At 34.1% G+C, this 16,689-nt stretch overlaps 1 pseudogene; it reads right to left on the reverse strand.

Annotated features, from left to right (window-relative positions):
- Nucleotides 1-1,939: 1,939 nt before the first annotated feature.
- LOC125831485 (cyclic nucleotide-gated ion channel 1-like) lies at nt 1,940-10,800 on the reverse strand (annotated as a pseudogene).
- Between the last annotated feature and the right edge of the window lie 5,889 nt (nt 10,801-16,689).

Genomic DNA, 16,689 nt, shown 5'->3' on the forward strand with positions numbered 1-16,689 from the left:
AAAATTATCCCAATGTGAGATTTGCCAATTCTAATATGAAATTTAGTTGAGTTCTAATGTGAATATTAAACTGCCCATGAAAACCAAAAAAAAAAATATTGCCTTTTTCCCTTTTTAATAAGAGTTTGTTTGGAAGATTACCTTGTTATTAGATTTAGGTATGATTGAGTGTATTCATATATGGTTTGACATTTTGGTCTGGTAAGTAATTACTTTATTAGTAAAAAATTATTGAATTTAATTGAGAAGGTGAAGGTGTAGTTACACTCTTTCAATTATTAAAATGACTTTTCAAATTCTTTCTTTATTCATTTTTAATAGTTCTTATATATACATGTATTTATCATACAATAACATTTATTTACACGCTCCTTCAATTTTTTATTTATTTTTATAAATATTTGATATAATTACTAAACTAGTAATTTCCAAACAAGCCCTAAGAAATTTCCCTACATGCATGGTTGGGTCCCACATACATGCCATGAAAACTACGTACCACTTTTTCCATTATTTGATGTACTTTTACTTGCTGACTTTTCAAAAGAGTCGTCTAAAGGTATGTTGTTAACAATTTTCTAATCTAATAATGTTATTTAATATACTATTTACGTACTACTTTCCTTGAGGAAAAAAAAAGATCATTTGAATATTCATTTCATATATGATGTGATCATTTCATGTACTTTATTATTTAAAAATAAAGTACTCCCATCATTTTAAAAAGAATAATTTACTTTCTTTTTAAATCTTTTCTTTTCTATCAATTTATTTTAGTTTTTCATGTGACATGTGACATGTGACATATTATTTAAGGTCACAAATTCCTTTTCTTTTTGTTTTAGAAAAAAAATTAAGCCCAAGGTGGAAATATTAAAAAAAGCTTTGACCAAATGAAGCAAGGACATTTATAATAGGGGCGGACGTACACATCCTTGGGTTGGGTAAGGGGTGTCAAGCGACTAGGGGTGATAATTGGACGGGTCAAAATGAGTCAAGATCCAACTCAATTTAAATTTGTTTAGGTCAAAATGGGTTGGGTTAAAACGGGTTAGGTAACGGATTAGTAACCGGTGATAACCCAACCTATCCAATTTTTACTAAGTTTTAGTTGCTTTATTTGTTATTTTATAAGCTTTAATTAGTACCTAATAATTTTTTTTCTTTATTATAACTATATATAACATATAAAAAAAATTAAAAAAGTAAAAAATTTGACAAGATTTCTCAAAAATCAATTTGGGTTACATATCAATTCATTTTTAATGGGTTGAATGAGTTGAGCTAACAAATGGGTGGGTCAATAACCAACCCAAACCTAAATGGGTTGGGTTGGGTCGGGTTGGCCGGTTGGGTTTAATTTTACCCCCGACACCCCTTTGTAGGAAAATTACATTGTATATAGAGGTTAAATTTTGATTTAATAAATGTATATACAAGTATTGACACATCTTGATCCAAATTAAAGGTTTAGTCTAGTCGTTAAGGTGTTATAAAAATTTCTTTGGAGGAGTTTTGGAGATAAAAGGTTGGGATAACTTGGTATGCTGAAGGAGACAGAAATATTAGATTCTTTCACTATCTAGTAAATGATACTTCATTTGTCCTATTTTCTGTGACATTGTTTGACTTGACATCATATTTAAGAAAAAAGGAACACTTCTGAAACATATATGGTCTAAAACAAAGCTTAGATATTTATATGGACGTAAATCATTTCATTAAAGATAAAAAAGAAAATTTTAAAGATAAATTATTTCTAAATATAGTACAATGACATTCTTTTTAGAACGGACTAAATAGAAAAGTGTACCACATAGAACGAAACTTAGGGAGTAGAAAAAAAAGACTCCAAATAAAAAATGTACTACTGACTCAGGAAATACATTATACAACATATTCCAACATCTCTAGTTAATTAGCCACACAACCTCATGAATCATATTTTCTCACTAAAATCTGGTTCAGCTGGTTTATGAAGCAGTAGAGGTAATGTGGGAGATGATTTGGTACCAGTTATATTGTTGCGTCGCAAGGCGCATAGCATATTAGCTGCAAACCTTGATGCATATATGGTAGCACCAAGACTTGGTGCATTTGTGCACTCTTTAGCTAATGTAGTCTGCAGTTTATCTTCTTCCTCTCTTAAGGATTTCTCGAGCTTATTCCTGCAGTGTCGACGCCATGCTACTTGTATAAAGTATGCACCCCATGTCCTCCATTCTTGTGAGTAGAACCTGAAATAGCCAAGTACATCATGAGTTTTAATTTATTTTTTTCGAGTGGTGCCATGTAGATATTATTTAAACACCTTTGTCCTTCCGGCCTCCGGGGGCTAGACTTAGCATTTTCCGGTGTTTTTTACTATTTTCTGTGATATGCAGGTATAGTTGAGAAAGGTGTTTTTTTTACTTGGTTAGCAACTAGAAAAGTGATCAACCATCTACTCATTCATCATCTGATGGAATCGAGATTATGATGGGAGATTTTTACATTGTTTTTTTTTTTTTTTTTGGGTGATACTAGAGGTTATGGCCAGTTGGAGTTATGGAAGTAGGAGAAATCGTAGGGTTTGAAATTTGTGTTATTAGCTCTTATATATGTGGGTTGTTTGGAAGGAACGAAGTAGGAGAGCTTTTGAGGGAGTTTAGAAGATTGAATGTTGTTCGTAGAAAAACATATATATTTACGCTTTCTACTTTTTGGTATATTACTTGTATACGAGCAAGTTTTGTTTGCTCGAACATCAATATATGATCAGTTTATCAAAATACCTCCCAAAACTTATACCATTTTTGTTGTCTGAAGCAAATTGAAGCTTGTAATGAAATGGAACAAGGCATTAAATAAACTTACTTGAAAGTATGTTGAAGTTGCTTGCGATGCAGACGTCCAAATTGTGAGACGACAGACTTGAGGTCATCAGCAGTGAGGGCAAAAGTTTCTATATCAGTTATAGCCTGCACTGTTTTAGCCGAAACTGGAAGACTACTGGAGGGAGAACGAGGGCTTATAGCCCATGTCAAAAGCTCATCTCCACAGAAGCCACCAGCCTTGAGATGAGCACTGCCGTAAAGACCAGTCCCTCCAACATTTGAGGTCATAGTTAACAGTTCACCTCTCATTAGAAAGTGCATTTCTTCTACTGGATCGCCTTCTCGGATTATGAAGCTCATCTCCGTGAAGCGTGCTGGTTTCAGTCTATCACACAACACATCCACTGATTGTTCGTCCATTATCTCAAATACGGGAATCTGCATTATATACCAAACCAATGAAAAATTTAGTGCTTGTGGTAGGAAATATAAATTTTCTTGAGAGAATGCTCAAGTTGTATTAGGCTACTTAAGGTCATTTGAGATAGTTACAATCATCAACTACATCTCTATTTATACAACTCAAAATATAAGACCAAAGGTCTTGCACAAATAACTAGATATGTGTATCACAATTTACTATATACATGTATTACAAACTCCTAAAAAACTTCTTGAAAACTAAGAGACAATATTGAAAGACTAAACATCAAGGTGTGAATGCATCAATTCCAACATGCTTGTTCGGAAGCATCATTATATAAAGGACTAAAGTGTGTCATTCACGATAAAAAAGTTATTTTGATAGAGCTGCTCCAGTATAAGGAGCAATTATGGATCATCAACACACCTTCTAAGAAGAAGTAGGAAGGGCTACACCTTTCTTTCTTATGTCTTAAGCACGACTAAAAGACTGTTACTATATTTTAGTGTTTTGATGATCTTCACAAATACAGGGACCCGGTCCTTGGCAGAGTACTTCCGTCCAGATTCAAAGTAGTGCACAACTGTAAAGCTATCTTTACAGCTGTCTTGTCAGGTTGGTTGGTGAGATGCATGTGCAGCGTACTTCACCACTAGGAAGGCCGGACAAAGTTGTTTGTTTAAGTGGTCAAAACCCTTGTTGGTAACTGGTATATACAACAATAAACAAACAACATTATTCATTCAAAAAGAGAGAGAGCCAACAAGACTTTTTCAAGAACTCAAGCATCAAAGAACGCAGCAAGGGACCTGGTCTCGAAAAGTCTGCGTACGAAAAAAGGACAAAAAGACAGCTGTCAAAAGGCAGCCAACTCTCAGGGGCGGAGCTACAATGTTATTGGGGGGTTCGGACGAACCCATTAGCTGTTGCGTAGACCCTATATTCATACTAAAAGATCAAGAACAAATATAAGTTGATTCTGCGTGCGAACCCATATCAAAGAAACGTGAATGGCGCAGTGGTAGGCACACGGGCAGCAAAGGCTTTGAATCTGTTTGATTGTGGGTTTGAGCCCCACTTGAATAACTGTATTTTTTCTATTTTGGTTTAATATCTTATGCCTAATATTTTTACCTTCCTTTCATTCAATTTTTCCGAATTTTTTTAATTTTCTTAATATAATATGTTCGTGCCTATCTTTAACCCTTCTATGATTTAATTTTTCCTATATAGATTTTTCTAAATTCTTTTTAATCAATAAAATAGAAAATTGATGATTGAAAATAATTATAAAAAAGTAGTGTCATATTCTAAAACAAACTACTAATTTCAAAATAGATAATTATAAATAACAAAAAAAAATAGTGCCATACTCTAAAACATCTCATTATTAATTTCTTTTCAAACATTCAATAGATCCTTAAACCCTAATTTGCAAAAATGTAAGGTCTCTAACTTTTATTGCCAATTTCATTGCTACTACTTGTTGTCAAAATTCAGACCTCTGTCTAGTAAGTACTATGCACTCTTCTTAGTTCCTCCTCAGCTCTCCCTTTTCTCTTTTATTTTTTATTTGTCTTTACATTGTATAACAATTTATTCAAAATTCTTATTTTTAATCTTTGATTTTAGGGTTGTTTCACATATTAATAATTGATTATAATAATTAAATTATTGTTTGCTTCCCAAAACTTCAACTTTCAACGCAAGAGAGGCTCAAACGTGAAGCAAGTAATACATACCTTTGCTTTAGGTCCCAAAAATATTAATGGTGAATTTAATAGTTTTAATTTTACTTAAAATAATATTGAGATTACAGAAAAATGTTCAAAATAAAAACTTATCTACCTTTTACGGAATAATATTTTAGAGCTTTGAATTAAATAACTTAAAATTTTTATATTAGCAAATGAAGTATTTGAAAGCGTACCTAATGATACATCTTTTACCGTTTTCAAAACATAACAAATTGTCGAGTGCAATTATAATGATAGTGGTTATATGTTTGTAATTTAACGGTTGTTCTATTAGATTAATATGTTGTTCTGTTTTAAAATTTCGAACCCACAAACTTCAAATTCTGGCTCCGCCTCTGCCAATTCTGATATGGTTGTTGCACAACTTTTCATAACAACAAGCTCTAAGCCAATACACTCGTCCCAAGGGTTTGTGTCCATGGTGATATAGTCTCTTCTCCAAAACACAAACTCAAGATTTGGCAAACAAAGTTGTGAATTTCTGAAAATTCATAAGCTCAAAAAGTAAAGGCCATCTTCAAGGAAGAACAACGCCCATGCTCAACAAAGGGACCTGATAGAGTGTTGAAGTGTCTTTGTTGAATTTGAGCTTTGTGTCTATCATTTTATAAGGTTCATTTCAATAGACACAACCTCAGTTTTTGCATCTTGAAAATTCTCAAGAACACAAGCAAAAACCACATCGATCAAGAAGTATTATCCTCAAGAGCAACAGGCAACAAGGACCTGATAGAGTTGCAAGCTGTCTAGTTGTCTTAGGATTATATCTTTCGTGCTTATATTGTAAATCTATTCCTAGTCTATAAAGGAATTAGATCTTTGTTCAATTCATACAAAAGTCTGAGTCAGTTAGTGGTAACTGATTTAGTGAGCAGTGTTGTATCTGCTTAGTTGAATTCTAAATCATCTAAGAGTTAGGTGGTTTAGGTGGTTTAGTGGGCAGTGTTGTATCTGCTAAGTCAAATTCTAAGTCATCTAGGAGCTAGCTGATTTAGTGGGCAGTGTGGTATCTGCTTAGTTGAAGTCTAAGTTATCTAGGGTTGATAACTTAGTGGGCAATGTTGTATCTGCTTAGGCTCAGTAAGTAATAGGGTTATTACTTAGCTTTAAGATTAATAGCTTAATCTCATTTGGTGTTGTATCTGTGTTTCACTTTTGCTTGAGAAGATTAGTGAAGACAGTTGAAAATCCTGTGTGACAGGTCGTGGTTTTACTACCTTGAGCAAGGAGGTTTCCACATAAAGTGCTTGTGTTGTTTTCTATTCATTGTTCACTCTTCATTACTGTTCTTGCTGAGTCAAGGGACTTGGTCCGTTGACGTATAGTGGACGCATACATTCCATCATAGACCCTTGTGTTCCTGCTCTTCTGCTATCCTTGCATAGTGGGAGCTTTGGTGTATTGGACATCCCTTTGTTGCAAGAGTTGATGTGGTTCCCTACTAGTTTGGGCTTGATGTATAGTTTATTGATTGACTGAATGAAAATACTTCATGTGGTTTGATAAGGTTTCATTCAGATTTAATACTCCCTCTGTTCCATTTTATATGACACTCTGTTTTTAAATATATTCCAGAAAAGAATGATGCATCTCTATATTTCGGAACTCTTTTACTACAAACTTTCCATTTTACCTTAATGACATGCTCATAGCCATAAAAATGTGATGACATGTTTAGGACTAAAAGTTCTATGGGTACTTTTCAAATATGCCAAAAGTTACTTGCTCTTTCTTAAACTCCATGTTTAGTCAAACGTCATCATATAAATGAAATGGAGGGAGCAACATCCTTTGATTGCTCAAGGTTCATATTTCTTTACCAGATAAAACACCATTTCGACACAACACATGATGAAGTTGGACAGGGATAGTTATAAATGTGATCGATAAGTACTTACTCTACAGAGCAAAGACCAACAGAGATGTCGCTTTAAATTTCTCCTCAAGTCTCTAGGAAGATTTTGAATGAATGAATCTTCCTCAACTCCCTTGGTTTGTTGCCATTTGTACTGTTCATGTCTTCTGATTTGCTATCTCAGATTGTCAGGAAGCATGCGATTAGACATCCACTGTTCTACATCCCACCTCCTTGCTCTCATCTCTTCTACTCTAACCAGGTCAAATTGCAATAATTTCTGTTTCAGAAAACACAACACAAAATTACTCTAACGAGTTCCAACTTTAAGTGTTTTTTTGTGATAGCTTAGACTTAAAGAGGAAAAGAATGGAACTCAATGTTTATCAAGGCCATGCAGTTCTAAAGTTTTCTCTCTCAACCTATATTGCTCAGACTCTCCAAATTAAATGCAGCAGTACCCGTATCGGGTCCTCCAAAAATGATCCAATATTTTTGCAGAGTCTAAGCAACATAGTTGAACATTGTTTGATAAAGGGTGATTGTGCTAACCTGCATATTGCCAATAATCAAGGAAAACAAGATAAGCCCCATAATTGAGATGCAGATGGCGAAGATAATATCTCCATCGAAGGTGCTTGTCTTAAGGTTTTGGCCAAGAGAACTAAAACATGTAAGAAGAAATTTTAGCTTTTAACACAATCCAAAGAGAGTTACAGAATTATGGAAGTTACTCAACATGTAGAATTTGGTCATACATTCTTGAGAAATCATCAAAATTGTTTAGCTACTTGTAAAAACTACATTAATCTGACAGGTGATAGTAGAAGAGTTTATCTAGTCATGGTATGAAAGGACCACTAATGATGAGTAAAAACTATATATATAATGACGTAACGCCTCAATATTTAACGACAGGCCAGACGCAACAGAGTAACCACTTGTGAGGAGGTTCCTCACGGTAAGGGGCACAGGAGATCGATAGTCATCTCAAGGCACATCACAAACTAAAGTTGGCTAGATTCCGTTACTTCAATGGAACTAATGGAATCCAAATATAATGTATCCTTACCATAAGAAAAGTAAACACACCTTAAGTTTCTCAGTCCCCACCAAAAGCAATACAAGAGTTTGGTCCGGAATTTTCTTTTTTCCACAACCTGAAACTGAAGAGCATCAAGTGCAATTCCAAAATCAAAGTCATTTTGATCTTTTATATCTTCTTGTTGCAGGAGAGGGCAAGAAGAATTCAGTAAAAAAGTATTTCCATTCATTTTTCCTCCACAATGTAAGTAGTCTGACAAACAGTTGGGGATCTTGTTACACGCACTACGCCAGCATGCATCTTGGCGTTCTATTGAGAACAGATACCAAAAGGCTCCAGTTACCTGAGATCACACATTTAATTTGCACCTATTTAAGCGGATTTTTGTTCAAGAATGAAATGTCCATATCCCTGACTAGTTAATTTTCAAAGAAACATTTGACTTAAATTCTTTTTTTTGGGGAGTTTCACACCCCAACTATCAGTAGTTCCCTTTTCCTACCTAAACTATCATCATCTACTCAACTAGGTGTGTTTTAATACATTGATCGTGATAGTTCAGATAGGAAAAGGGAACAACTGATAGTTCAGGTGTGAAACACGCGAAAAAGTAATAGTTTCGGTGTGTGTTTTATCATTATCTCTATCTTTTATGTAATGTTGATTAATCTATTTGTTGAAAGGGAACTTACATTACTGCACCACATGAAGAGGAAAAGGTAAAAAGCAGCTCCACCCCATGTACTTCTACTAAAGAAGCCTGTAGTCCTTTCTACTTCTTTGTACAAAGGAATAATTCTAAAAAGTCTTGGAGCATATTGAGCAAAAACTACAATCTTCAACATTTTTGTCGTCGCCACAGAAATGGGGTCATTCATGTTGGAAGCGATAATCAATATGACAATCTGCTCAAAAACAAGGTTATATCATACTCTCTTATGTTAAGAGAATGCTAAAAAATTACTCCCTCCGTTTCACAAAGAATGATCTCCTTTCCTTTTTAGTCAGTTTCAAAAAGAATGACTTCTTTCCTTTTTTGGTAACATTTTACTTTTTGCTTTCCACATGGCATGTTTAAGACCATAAGATTAAGGGCAATTTTGTACATTTGACATAACTTTAATTTAGGACCACAAGATTCAAAAGTCTTTTTTATTTACTTAAACTCTGTGCCAAGTCAAACCAAGTCATTCTTTGTGAAACGGAGGGAGTAATACACAACCTTTTGAGGACACAAACCTGTGGGAGTGGAAGTACTGCTACAACGTCAACGCTGAAATAAGATGAAAAATATCGCTTGGCTATAGCAGAGGAATCTCCAATCAATGGACTTCCATAAAGTCGAGAATAAGGAGCAATGAAACCAGTACGAAATTTCAAGATAATGTGAATTATAGAGAAAATATCAGTGATAGAACGCAGAACGCAAGCAGTGATCTTTAACGTCTTGTCCAAATCTAGGCACTTATTTTTGTTATCAATAACAGGAATGTAGAAGAACAACGGATCAAGTGACACCGCCAATATATAAGCCAACATAAATACTTTGTTCCATTTCTGAAGAAACTGACTGTGAGGATCAAGAACTTTCTTTTTTGATGCAACCCATGGTTTTCTGACATGAAATGGCCTAATATTCGATGAACTTTTATGGTCAATGCTGAAGGATGATTGTTCCGACTTCCAGTCCTCAAACCTAAGTATATTTAAAACCATCAAAAGGATTAATGCAAATCTAAACTTACAAGAAAGATCAAGTTAAAGTCTAAGATTCTTTCTGTTCTTCAATTCCTGTTGAGGTTCTATATTGTTTTTTTCATTGATTAATTTACTATTTAGAGTTAATAATACATAAACATGTCATCTAACTTGACTTTAGCTTGCATTTGTGCCCTCCAACTTTGGATGTGGTAAGCATTTAAACTTGTATAAAGGTGAACAAGTAGACACATATGTCCTACATGACATAATACATGTAGGACTACAAATTGTTATGTAGGACGCCACGTACAACGTTATATACAAATTTAAGTGTAGTTGTGCAGACCCAAAGTTGGAGGATATAAATGCCAGTTGAGTCTAAGTTAAAGAGCATTTTTATATATTATGCCAACTCAAATTATATCATGAAATTTATGTAAGCTTCTGCTAATGGAGCTTTCCTTGGTATAGGAAGCTGGTTGTACTAACCTTACATATTTGTCCTGCTTGGGATTCATCATATTGAGCTTCTGTCCTATTGGATGCTCAGTAACTAACTTACATTATTTACAAAAACAAATATAAGGTGTTCAAATGAGGAGCCTTAAATGCAAAAGCCAATAGTTCAAGTACCCCAACTTGTTTGGAACTGAGGCATAGTAATAGTTGTTGTTGTTGTAATTACAGTTCAAGTACTAGAAAAATGAAAAATTATTGAACTCAATCTCTTCTACCAAAAAATCAAGAGAAATTTGTGCTTAATGCAACATGAACTTTCCAAATCAGAATATATATATAGCAGTTTCAAGTGTTGAGATCGAAATAACCAGATGTTAGTCGGAGCTAATGTTGAAGATACAGAGATATTATAAATTGACATGGTTTAGGCAATTGACCTACATATGAGCAATTCACTAGTATAAAAAGATCAGAATACAAAAAGTATTGAAAAAAATAGTTCTCTATGTTACTAAGTGAGAAGGAAGATTCCTCAATTTTTTTCCTCCGAGAAAAGGATTAGCCAAATATGAAAGAGACACCTTCAACTAGAACAAATCCAATTATGGTAAGAAAATCAGGATAAACATCTAACATCAAGAACTACTGATATAAAAAGAAAAAATTATAATAACTTAAAAGGAGAAAGTGAGAAACTTACATGGTCAAATGAACATAATTTGCAGCTAAATTACATGGGCATTGAATAATGAAGTGACGTTTAGGACAAGTAGTTGTTAGGGTTTTGCCCTGATTTTCTTATCTTATTTGAAATTTATTTTTTCTTAAAAGAAAAGACAAAACATTACCATAAATGTTTTTACTTTTCATGAAAGGAAAATATATTTTTCTTCTACATTTGGTTTATTATTTCCTTAGAGGAAAACTTAGGAGATCTATAAATTGAAGACCCCTCTTCTCATATCAAGAACACAATATAATCCACAATGTAGTAGTTTAGTGAGTTTTGTTTATGGAGAGATTTAATCTCTCAACAATTTTAATATTTTTTTCTTTATATTAGTTTTCATATAATAATATTAGTTTTCATATAATAATATTAGTTTTTAGTATAAGTTTTTGTCATCTAATTTATCAATCATATTATTTGCAATTGTAAGCTTCCGCATGACGCTCTAATCTCCCTTCATAACCCAACTAGTGGTATCAGAGCACATGGTTCAATGATCCAATAGTTCAACAAGATTGAAGAAAGGTTCAAGTGGTTTCAAATCAATTTGCAACAATTTGATGATAATGAAGATTTTTGTACTACTACATGTGGAGAAATTTTTCAAATATATTTTCAATCATCCTGTTGCTCTATCCTTAAAAACAAAATCAACTTTCAACCCTAGCAAACTTTAATGCTCGGGCTCCACTTTTAACTCATGCATTTTACTTTTAACGCATGAGCTACATTTTTAACTCATGCATCTACTTTTAACACATGAGCTCCACTTTTAACTCATGCATCTTACTTTTAACGTATGAGCTCCATTGAACTCATGCATATTATTTTTAACGCATGAGCTCCACTTTCAACCCTGCTTGTAATTTTTAACACAGGGCTCCAATTTTTAACTCATATAAATTTTTAAATCATGGTAAGCAGCAGTGATACATGAAAAATTTGTGAAGAACAAGATTATCAAGCATATGAAGAAGGCGAATCAAGTTTTGTCAAGAAAATCCAGTCAAAAGGGGGAGATTTGTTAGGATTTTACCCTAATTTTCTTACCTTATTTGAAATTTATTTTTTCTTAAAAGAAAAGACAAAACATTACCATAAATGTTTTTACTTTCATGAAAGGAAAATATATTTTTCTTCTATATTTGGTTTATTATTTCCTTAGAGGAAAACTTAGGAGATCTATAAATTGAAGACCCCTCTTCTCATATCAAGAACACAATAGAATCCATAATGTAGTCGTTTAGTGAGTTTTGTTTATGGGAAGATTTAATTAATCTCTCAACAATTTTAATATTTTTTTCTTTATATTAGTTTTCATATAATAATATTAGTTTTTAGTATAAGTTTTTGTCATCTAATTTATCAATCATATTATTTGCAATTATAAGCTTCCGCATGACGCCCTAATCTCCCTTCATAACCCAATAGTAGTATGTATATATGTGTGTTCAATTTTTTTCTGTTTAAGAAAGTTCCTGGAGATTGCTACGAAAAAGCAGCCCATTAATTTAATGGGAAGGAAGACACAAGCACAAGTCAATGAAGAGTCTACCAAAGATATTATTTCTTAATTTATGTAATTAGAGGTTTCGATTCTAGATATGGAGTTGCCTTTGTGTTATTTTACGCACTCCTAACCCTTTAATGTTACATGTTAACCTATTTGTTTCACTATATGATAATTTAACAAAAAATAATTATATAGTATTTTTATGCAAAACTATTTGACTCACACGAATTAAATCACGATCTACACTTCTATAAAATTTCTCCCAAACTTCATTAATCGATGACTCTCAACAAAATTCAGATTACTACTCTTCCAATGCTACGAACAAATTTTAATTCCTAAACTTAAACTTTTCCCATTATTAGATGTGCCATGAAAATTACTATATTTTCCCATTATTAGATGTGCCATGAAAATTACTATATTTTCCCATTATTAGATGTACTTTGACTTGCTGACTTTCTTTTTCAAAAGAGTCGTCTAAGGTATATTGTATTCTAATATAATATTCACTTTTTTGTGGGAAAAAAAAAAGAATTATGATAATGATAATTTCTTTATGAAATTTATTTTTGTTTAAATATAGTACAGTATTTTGTCAGCTACTATCAATATTATATTTCTTTGAGCTTTAAATTAAGAACTTTTGAATTCTTGAAATACAAAGAAATAGACATTAGTATTTGGGCCAATTGGAGATGATTGACAACACTTTTGGATCAAAATTTCTAAATTCATCATTATTGAATAAATTTTGAATATGAATTCATCATTATCAATTTATTTAATTTGTCATATCATATTTTTATGATAAATTTGGTTGATTGATTTTATAAGAAAAAATCATAAGTGGAGTGATCTTATTCTCTCCTTCGTGACTGTAACATCCGACAATTTGAAGTGGCTTTGAAGAAGCTTGAAATTGGAAAGTAGCCATTTTTGGAAAAATTTAGAATCTGGAAATTTGGTTAAGTATGGGAAGAAGTGAGTTTTTGGCCAACTTTGAGTAGTCGTAACTCCTAGCTCAGGATGATTTAGGAGTAGTTCCAGTTATGGTTGCGAAGCTCGTGGAATGACCTTTTCAACGCCACCGAGTTTGCTCGATTCCGAGTTCGTATGAGGGAGTTATGCCCTTTGGAAGTTGGGCAGTTGGAAGGGTGATCCGTCCGGAAATTTAAGGGCATTTTAGTCTTTTCACAAATCATTTCTTTTGAGCTCATAATGTTGTATTAGGCTGATCTTTGGACCATTTTGCCCCATTTTGAAAGAAAAAGAGTTAGGGTTCTTGAGATTGAAGAAGAGAAGAAGGAGAAGAAGAAGAAGAGAAGAAAGAGGAGATCAACAAGATCATTGTGGATTTTCGTCGGGGGTGATCCCTATCAAGGTATGTGAGTTTTCGTGTGGGTTGATCCTTTCCCTCACACACACTAAGTTTATTCTATGATTTGAGAAAAGATTGGAATTGTTGTTGAAGTGTTGAAGTTGTTAGTTGTTGTTGATGTTGTTGGTGGTGTTGTTGAAGTTATTGTTCGTTGTGAGACATGATTAGGTTGTGTATTTGAGTTGAAACCTATTGTATGATTGAGGGAATTATGATTCTAAGAGTTGTGACCCTTTTGAAGTTGAATCACTATCAATTCCCAGAAAGTTTGGCTGTCGATCCCGATCTACGGACGTGACCTACGGACCGTAGATCGATTGACGGTCCGTACTGGTCAATTGTCAATCGGGACAGAAGATGGGTTTTTGGGCATCGATCTACGGGCACGACCTACGGTCCGTAACCTGACCTACGGACCGTAAGTCCGAACCGTAGGTCAACACTTAGTCATTTTCTTTTAACTAAATCCTGGGGAAGTCTCTGACGTGATCTACGGACCTGCAGGACGGACCGTAGGTCCATCTACGGTCCGTCGATGGCATCCGTAAATGCCATCTGTGTCACCAGAAATCTGAAGTCTCAGCCAAGTTTCCCCCATTCTTTCTCACTTTCTCATGCATGTTCTCAAGTATTATACCTATGTTGTATAGTTGTTCCGGCATTCCAAAGTACGTCTAAGCATTCAAGAATCCCTCCATAACATGTGATCGAACACCTGGAATTCATAATTCCGTTTTCAAGGAAAAATAGTTCCCAAGTCAAGTGAAGTCAAGCTTAGAAGCAAGCAAGTCCTTAAGGTTTTCCAAGAGCCTTCATCGAACGTTTTAACTTCATTTTAAGGCTCAAGTTCCAAGTTAAGTATTGAGTTTCAAGTCAAGTCATAAGTTAAGAGTTTCATGTTAAGTTAAGAGTTTCACATCAAGCCAAGAGTTTAAGTAAAGTAAAGAGTTTAAAGTTGAGTTCTTTTCTCAAAGGTATTAGGGAACTATGTATTCCCAAAGAAGTTTTAAAGAAATGTTTTACATTTAAACAAGGTTGGAAACTGAGATTTCCAAAAGAGCCTTCGGGCTAGTTTTGAGTAATTATCTCATATCAGCAGGAAGAAATGTGTTTTAAAAACATAAGAGCCAGTACATTTTTCGGAGTAGTATCGAGCACCGAATTGGGGGAGCGTTCAAAGAACCCACAGCCCCCATAGAACCATGTTAGCCACCATGGGTAGAAAAGGATCATACTTTTTAGATGAATCCTTTTCAGATTAGACTAGTGGATCCATTAGGCAGTTCAGGTCTTATACCTTTGGCCGGGTATAAGATGCTCTGGCAGCGTGAGGTCGATCGTTGTATCATCACTATAGCTCTTATGTGATGGTTGTCGGTTAGAGAAACTCCCACAGCAGTTATTGTATTTTATACATAGAAATTATTGTATTTTTATATACATCAGTTCATTGCATTTCTATATACATTTCAGGCTTATTGTATCCTTGTATACACACAGAGTTTATAGCATGTTTTAAACAGTCTTTCTTTATATCGCACTTGTTTTAAATTGCCTTATATTGAAAGAAGTCAGTCAGGTTGAGTTGAGTTGAGCCAGGTAAGCTATTCAGTTTTCTTCCAGATTTCATTCTAGCCTTTGTTGCTTAGTTTTTCCAGCTCGCATACTCGTACATTCCATGTACTGATGCCAGTTGGCCTGCATCGTTTGATGATGCAGATTCAGGTACCCCGGATCAGCATCCTGCACGTCGTTGATCCAGCTGAGCACTCCAGAGTCAGTGGTGAGCCTCCTCGCATTCCGGAGGGACTCAATTATTTTGTGTTCTTAGTTTTCTTTTGTTTTATTAGGATGTTGTGGGGTCTGTCCCAGCATCCATCTCAGTATTTTAGAGGCTTCATAGACAAACAGTCAGTCAGCTAGTTTTGAGTCTCTTACCTATGTATATATGTAAATACTCTATTTTGAGACCGAGGTGCCTTTATGGCCAGATTTGTATCAGTTAAGTTGTCTTATGATTCTTGCTTTGCATGAAGTTTTTGTTGAGTTAGGTTTCCGCTGAGTTAAGAAAGCCAGGCCAAGTGTTCGCTTGGGGCCAGCAATGGTCTCCGAGTGCCGGTCCCGCCCAGGGTGTAGGCTCGGGGCGTGACAGTGACACTATATCTTCCTGCAATGATTCATGATTGTGTTGTGCCGTGATTAGGAGTTTGGGGTTGGTTCGAACACACAACACTAGTGTGGAAACCATTTATTCCACGAACCCTTTCTTACTACTAAGCCATCAATTAATTTTGTTAGGGATTTACATATCATCATTGCATATCTCATATATTATTATAAGTGGGAGCTCCTAACCTCAAAGTTGAATTACCATTTTGTCCTTCATTCAAGTATTTATTTTTTTATGTACAAAATTAAAAAAAAATTCTAATAACAAAATACAAAACTAGATATAAATGGGAGAAGTTTTAAGGTATTCAAATGTGCATTATATTATGTAATAAAGATATTGGAAGATAGAAAGTCATTCAAATGGATGATATAGCTTGACTAAGTTGTTAGCAGAAGCAGGGGCAGACCCACGTTGTATCCAGGGGGTTCACCCGAACCCCCTTAGCAAAAAATTACACGGTATATATAAGGTAAATTTTTTGTATTTCTGCAGATATATATATTTTGAACCCCCTCAATAGCAAAGAGAAACTGATGGCGCAGTGACAAGTACCCCCAAAATTATGATGTACATCACTTCGAATCCCAGTGAAAGCGTTTTATTTTTTTCTTATTCAGTTTCAGTTTTTTTTTTTTATTTTCAGTTCTATTTTTTTAGTTTTTTTTTTTTACTTTAAAAATGTGCTAAAAGTTTGGTTTTAAACCCATAAGAATTCAAGGTTTCCATTTCCAAAAGTTTATTTCATGTTTATACTTTTATTTTTCGAACCCCCTGAACGAAAATCCTAGGTCCGCCACTGAGCAGAAGTCCAAGCATTTCAAAACTGAAGAGTTAT

The sequence above is a fragment of the Solanum verrucosum genome, unplaced genomic scaffold (genome assembly GCF_900185275.1).
Source record: "Solanum verrucosum unplaced genomic scaffold, falcon-dt-bn FXZP01000049.1, whole genome shotgun sequence".
Taxonomy (NCBI): domain Eukaryota; kingdom Viridiplantae; phylum Streptophyta; class Magnoliopsida; order Solanales; family Solanaceae; genus Solanum; species Solanum verrucosum.